This window comes from Leptidea sinapis, chromosome 34 (assembly GCF_905404315.1).
Source record: "Leptidea sinapis chromosome 34, ilLepSina1.1, whole genome shotgun sequence".
Taxonomy (NCBI): Eukaryota; Metazoa; Arthropoda; class Insecta; order Lepidoptera; family Pieridae; genus Leptidea; species Leptidea sinapis.
Genome location: NC_066298.1, coordinates 8943904 through 8951668, shown reverse-complemented (window position 1 = coordinate 8951668; position 7765 = coordinate 8943904). Strand labels below are relative to the sequence as shown.

Sequence of the window (7765 nt, the reverse complement as noted above, 5' to 3'; positions counted from 1 at the left end):
GTTGATAATAATTAACGTGTTCCCCAAGTTAATTATTTCATCCGGCAGGAGTGTTTTATTTGGCTGTGCCAAAGCCACAGGTGTGAGGTACAAAATTAAACAGAGCCCGTATAAAGCCCTCTTAATTCGAGGAAAGATCCCCTTGATTAAATACTTCCTGTGACATAATTGTTGTGATAATCAGCAAGCCACCTTTGATACCAGCTCGTCTTATCCCTTAATGTCATAAAAAATTTTAATCTATTTAATAATTTATTTTTTATTTTTTTAAAGTTATAGATGATGCGCTAGATGATCAAATTAATGGTTTATAATCATTTCAGCAATGCAATTAACAACAATTAACTTCACATGACATTTTACAATTGATTAATTATTTTTTACGTTAAATAGCTTATTGGAAACAGGGTGTGTGAGAGGGAGGAATCGCTAACATTCTTCCCTTCATAATGTACCATTATTATATTACGTTAAAATATCTTGAAGACTACACAGATTTTCACCAAAATGTTGAAATGCTTCAAAATGTGCTTCGTGACAAAACATATCGTTAAGGCAAACTGTAGCGATTCCTTTAATATCACCACATTACAGATTGAAGTGACAAAAGAAAGTGATATTCTTGTCGTTTAGTTTTTACCCTAAATAGAGAAACATTAGTGATTCGATGTGCCGAGTAGAAAATCTTTTATTACAACCGCAAGATCAGCACTTTGCTCAAAGAGAGAATTTGTATTACTTATAAATTTGTTGATGCCCGCGACTTTGTCCGCGTGGATAAAGGGTTTTTAAAAATAATAATAAGCAAGTCTGGAATTGAAGATTATCTTATGTCCTATTCCAACTTCGGTTCCCGTCTTCGCTCCCGTTCCCAACATATTGAATTAATATTATTTCGAGGATGATTGCTGTGGCAAACTAAACTTACTAGTAGTATAGTTATATCTCATCGACGTGAATTTCAATTTTCACGAAGCCCACTGGAACCAACTTACATTCACATTTATAATACATAATTTATGCGTCGTAGTATCTATTCTATGATAACGGCGTTCTGACCAGCCTCTAATCACGAGGTGTACTACCAAAGTTCTGTGCTCTTCTGCTGGATCCAAGTCTGGTTTCATAAGTTCTTCACATACCATGATTGCTGTGTAAATTCTTGTCGTGCATTTTAGCCTTGAAATAACTCTAAGTTGGAGAATTATGTTCAGAATCAGAATGTGGTAGATTTATATTCCCATGTATTCTAGAAGCTAACAGATTTATTGTCACTTTCACCACCTTAAATATCTTCTTAAATATCGCAAATTGCAGTAAGACAGCCGTTGCGAACTAATCTGTGATGTAACTAGCAGATTACCCCAGCTTCGCACGGATATTTAACAATATAACAAAAAAATTAAGATATAACACAGCCTATGTCACCCGGGGATAGTGTAGCTTCTCAACAGTGAAATAGTTTTCAAATCGGTTCAGTAGTTTCGGAGCCTATTCAATGCAAACAAACAAACAATCAAATCTTTCCTCTTTTCAGTATTAGTATAGATATATTATAATAAAATAAACTCATGACAATTCATTTAAAATAATCAAGTCATTATTATAAATACAAAATAAAAAACGATATGAAGGTAGATATTAGCCTTTTTCAAAAAAAGTCACAAATATTCCTATCAAAAAAGTAGGACAACTTGTTAGGTTTATTACTAAAGCACTCATGGCAGCTAAGTGTGACACACACTCCACTTCAGTTACTTTGTTTGAGTGGGCGTGATTATGTTAAAAATAGAGGGTAACAGTTAGCCACTATTTTTTCACAGCTGTCACAGTCTATCTAGATGTATGAATTATCTAACAATTTGAGAATTAAGTCATCTACCAAACTCTTTTATGTAGATAGACAAATGACCTGATCCCAAGACTGCCTCATATCTCCACGTCTTCTGCGTATTACGTATACCTTGGTTGTCTCCAACAACTTCATCTACCCGTAAATCCTTTTCAAGTAAAGTTGCAATTTTTTTTTCTACACACCAAAAGCGCACAACCTTGTGTGCTTAAAGAAGTTTTCACCTTAAAAACTCAACCACCATGCTCGTTGGTCTAATCAGAGTAAATAAATGGTTTTGTTTTCGTAATGGAATGGATATCAGATTTCACGTTACATTCCGTTCATGCTAGCATCGCAATGTACTCAACCCAATGATTACGAAGTGGCCATTGAATGCAGTGCTCTGAATATGTTCCATTTAAGTATATTGTATACGATACAATACGATTTCAGGCATATAGTTGACCAATAATCTTATTGTTTATACCCATAAAATCATTTATATTAACTATTGAAAACAAAATTTTATGAACGATGCGGGACTCGAACCCACGGCCTCTGGCGTTCCGGGCCAAGGCTCTTACCAACTGAGCTAACCGTTCGTGTGACGTATCGTCATAAAATCTTGTATGCCGTTTTCAACTGTCAGGTTGTGACTTCATCTACAGGCTCTACTTTACAGTTTATAACCTGCTCAAACCCAATATTTGCATATTAGGAAATTGACTTGAGATGTTGCTCTTGTAAATCTAAACAATTTAATTTAAGATTTTATGATGATACGTCACTCGAACGGATAGCTCAGTTGGTAAGAGCCCTGGCATGGAACGCCATAGGTCGTGGGTTCGAGTCCCGCATCGTTCATAAAATTTTGTTTTCAAGTTTTATTTATGTGTTAATCCTAGAAGTTATTACCTTAAAAACATAACATAATTGTTTAAATAAACTTGCAATCAATGTGATGTCTAAACGAATTAATGCGTAACTGGAGGGAGATTGGGCTTAAGATTTATAAAGCAAAATTTTGAGCGGCGGAAATCGTTGCCTATCCAACATTAATAGCCAAGCAAAAAAACGATAACAGGTTGAATTTTTACAGGTTTTATGCAACTTTAACCTAGTCAATTATGGATTTTCATAATTTTTATATCTGCCCGATGAATCACGTTAAAAATAGATTTTGGTAGAACGGCTCTGCCAGCACAATTACCCGGGACGTTAAAACTAATGACAATATCAAATATATTAAATTCTTGTGTCGCTGTGTATGTTACCTCCTCGGAAACGGCTGAAACGATTTGTATGAAATTTTGTGTGCATCGCACCCGATGGTAGGTGTGAGAATCGGCCAACATCTATTTTTCCTATCTTTATATGATAAGGGTGGTGCAACTATATATATATTTTTTTATTTTATGACATTTTTTTTTTATTTTATTATGATTCAGCATTGAAAAGTACATACACTTAAAATTTACACCCCTCTACGATTAACACCTATTTTTGTATCACGATTTTTATATAATTCTGTTCCATCCACAGATCCGTAATAGGGTTGCAAGATGGCAATAGAATACAATAATTATTGTAGTATGATAAATTTTATGTAAAATATAATTATTTGATAAGTCTGGGAATGGGTCGTCCTCTATTTTTTGTTACCAAAAATATTTTAATTTTTGAATTTTCTTTTTTTGTTTCTATATATGGCAAAACAACGTTTGCTGGTTCAGCTAGCAATATTATATATTTGATAATGTTCTGTATGTTCATAAGCACATTGAGGAATTTTCTAGAAACTGTGACATTATGTTAACACGAGGAACAAACATAAACTTGTTATGTCGAGTTAGTAAGTCTTTTGTTGGGCGATGTATATATATGCTTCTACAATATGATCCCAGAACATGTACAAAACAAATGTGTTACGAAATTCAAAAGAATTGTTATAAAAGCGTTTGTGTGGGAAAGGGTATCTATATTCTATATCGCGAATAAAGCGAACACCCTCAGGCTCTTTAATTATAAATGTTAATTTTACAATATCACATTGTAATCCATATTTCTATATTTAAAAAAATAGGCCCGCTGAGTATCTTGCGCCCATTCTTCTCAGGTCTGAGGCAGTCTCTTTTGAATGGGTGGTAGTTTTTGATGTTCAATAAGTGATTTTGAATCCTATTTTGAATAATAATATTTTAATTTGGTAGGTAAATCTACCTATGATCTGAGATTATGGATAGGTTTCCGCTGCGCTCCAACTAGATACCGCACTAGGTACCTAAGACAATAGTTTTTTTATTACGGCAACTATTAGATGCTCAATGGCATCCTTAAAATTTTGTAACATACGCTTTGTGAAATTTTACATTGAAATTAATAAAATATAACTTCCTCCTTTTTGAAGTCGGTTAAAAAATACTGATATTTAATACCCTAGTATCTTTCTTATTTCTTGTAGTATTATTTTTACAAAGTTTCGCTACGGGGGGTACCATACCAGTGGGAGGCTCCTTTGCACCGGATGCCGGCTAGATTATGGGTACCACAACGGCGCCTATTGCTGCCGTGAAGCAGTAATGTGTAAGAATTACTGTGTTTAGGTCTGAAGGGCGCCGTAGCTAGTGAAATTACTGGGCAAATGAGACTTAACATCTTATGTCTCAAGGTGACGAGCGCAATTGTGGTGCCGATCAGAATTTTTGAGTTTTTCAAGAATCCTGAGCGGCACTGCATTGTAATGGGCAGGGCGTATCAATTACCATCAGCTGAACGTCCTGCCCGTTTCGTCCCTTATTATCATAAAAAAAAAAAAAACGCAACCCACCATTTTAGTTTCAATTATTAGCAAAGTTTAACAGAATATGTGGCACGTCAACATCACACATTGTTCGAGACTGGCTCGAGTACACCCACTTGGGCGTAGTATAAGTTGCCGCCTATTTGGAGCACAGCGGAGAACAATACATAATCTAAGCCTATGTGTTGTATAAGACATACATTCATATAAAATATTATTTTATTGTAATGTGATTTATTAATTAAATATAATATGTCAATCTGATATCAATCAATAATTATACTTTCACTTAGCCGAAGACGTCACTTAATAGACTGTGTCACTTTAAGAAAAATATGTGTGAATGAACTAGCTTCTCCTGAACTTCTCGAGCTTTTGCCATTCAATGTTCCTGCCAGGTCTTTACGCACGCACAGAACTTTCAACCTACCGACTCCTAGAACCAATATTGGGTTTCGCGCGCCTCTTCACAGAATGTGTTCATCATTGGATTCTCACATTAATGTCGACCTGTTTTCGCACTCCTCTACTGCTTCATTTAAGACTAAGTTAAAACAACAATTACTGTCCTTACCTTAAACCTTGTATCTTTATTCATTATTATATCCATGTCTGTGTCTTTATTTATATAATACAGTGTATTCGCCTAAATATTCTATTGTTTACTTATCCTATCGTTCTGTTGTCATGTATGTAAAATTGTATTCTTTTGTGTTCTCAGTGAAACTGTTCTAGGATATATCTGATATTGTAATTTGTATATTTATTTAACTTTATTTGTACTATAGTGATGTATCTGTTTGTTTCCTTAATAAATAAATCAGTCAATAATCAATAACTGATGCTTTATTGTAATACTGTCTGACCCGACCGACGTTGTTCTGTACATAATAAATAAAATGTTGTTTTTTAATGAATTTGAATAATTAAATTTCATAACATCAAGAATTATTTCGTAAAATATGCTACCTGTTGTTATAATGACATTGTTTCACAGCAGAACTGTCAAACCGTGCGTAGAAAAAGATTCTCTCATAGAAAATATGTCAATACAAAACAAATATTGGAAGTAAAATAATTATGGGTCCCGAATCGAAATAAAAACTATCCTATCTCTCAAGTTGAACTAAACTGCACTCCATGAAGTAATCCCCATTAAATTTCGTTCATTAGTTCAGGAGTTAACTGTAAAAAAAACATCAGGACACTGGATTTCTATAAATTAAAATATCATTTGTCCTATTTTGTTAATTGTAAGATGACAAGAGTTATCACCCTATATATCACTTTTTCCAGTGGGAGGCCCCTTTGCACAGTGAAATTACTGGGCAAATGAGACTTAACATCATCTGTCAACGAGGGCAATTGTAGTGCTGCTCATAATTTTTGGCTTTTTCAAGTATCCTGAGCAGCACTTCATAGTAATGGGCAGAGCGTATCAAATACCATCAGCTGAACGTCCTGCTCGTCTCGTCCCTTATTTTCATTAAAAAATCCCATCATCATCCCTCCATCGTATCACTAGAGTGTCTTTGAGAGAGGAAGAAAAGAAAAGAAAGAGAGTTGGACTGTTTGGAGTTTAGCACTACAGTAACTGTTAACGTATAACATTAATTTAGACGTTATTACCTATAGATATCTCGAGTCGATATTCCTGAACAGTTCGGAATTGAAATACGAGCTTGCTATTGTTGTGAACCAAGCAATGGAATGAGCTTCCTTATGCGGTAATACGATATGGGTACCTACAAATAAAGCGCGTATATAAATATATACATACTAGCCGTTCTCGCCCGTTTCACTGGTCAAATTTTAAAAGGAAATAAAATGAATAAAAAAATAAACCATGTAGGATAAATTTCGCATCGAATGGTGGTAGTTTCATGTCGATACGATCAGTGGTTTAGGCGTGAAAGAGCCTCAAACAAAGACCATTCTAATTATATATATATAGATACACATATATACATTGGTTCAATAATATAGGTTGTAATTTTTTTGAATAATCATTCGGGTCGATTTCTGTCAAAAGTTCAAGAAATTTTAAAAAGCTAAATATTCAGTAGTTGTTTTCTTATATATCGACGGTATCATTCCTTTCATGACTTTTCTCTAAGTTCCGACTTGGCCATCATCCCTTTTTCAAAAAACCACCCTGTATAAACCTTTCAATTTAGATATATTTTGAAGCATCATTGGTAATCTTTAATAATGTTGTAATTGGAAAATTGATGTAACTGTGTAAATCTCATTTAATAATTAAAAAAAATAATTTAAAAAAATTAAAATTAATTTACTTCTGTGCATGCTGTGTTTATTTGTAAGTAATGACTACATTTAGTTCCTAGTTTTTAGTTATACTTTTCTATATTTGTGTGTATTATTGTAAGTGATTGTAAATAAACCTAATAAATAAATAAATTAATTAATTTTAATTAAAATATTTCGTAAAACGATGAAGCTGTATTTTTTTTTTAAAACACAGTGGCAATGGTTTTCTTTCCCGTTCTTCTCATTAAAGCTAAACCTATTTCAAAGTGTTGGTAAAAGTGAAAAGAAAAAACTGACATACAGGTGGGAGGCGCCTTTGCACAGTTTATTTTTGCCGTGATGCAGTAATGTGTAACCATTATTGTGTTTCTGTGTGTGAGACTTAACATCTGATGTCTCACGGTGACAAGTACATTTACAGTGCCACTTAGAATTTTTGTGTTTATCAAGAATTCTGAGTGGCATCACGAGTACCATCAGCTGATGATCTAGATCAATAAACTGATTTTGATTTGATTTAAATTTATAATAAACAAATAATATATTTCACTATAACAAGATTGCTTTATTCCCACACTTAAGACGTCTGTTAATTAAATCAAGTAGGACTTCAGGCCGCAACTGCCAGCTGACATACAACAAACTTCATAATTACACTACTAATTGCGGTCACTTTAATCTTAAATTAGTATTTCAAACTCTCCAAACTCTTGGATGTAAGGGACACATTTATACGTAACATTATACACTTAAAGCATTTAATACTTAGAAGATTCGAGAAACTCACTGTGCTTTTAAACATTAAGTTATTATCTTTATTTATATATATACTAAAATTTCTTTAATTAGGTATAAGTTTA

At 33.5% G+C, this 7765-nt stretch overlaps 1 non-coding gene across 1 annotated transcript; it reads right to left on the bottom strand.

The window, feature by feature from the left end:
- Window positions 1–2362: 2362 nt before the first annotated feature.
- Window positions 2363–2436, bottom strand: Trnas-gga (transfer RNA serine (anticodon GGA)). The gene has a single exon. It is a non-coding gene; the product is annotated as a tRNA-Ser (tRNA).
- Window positions 2437–7765: the final 5329 nt, after the last annotated feature.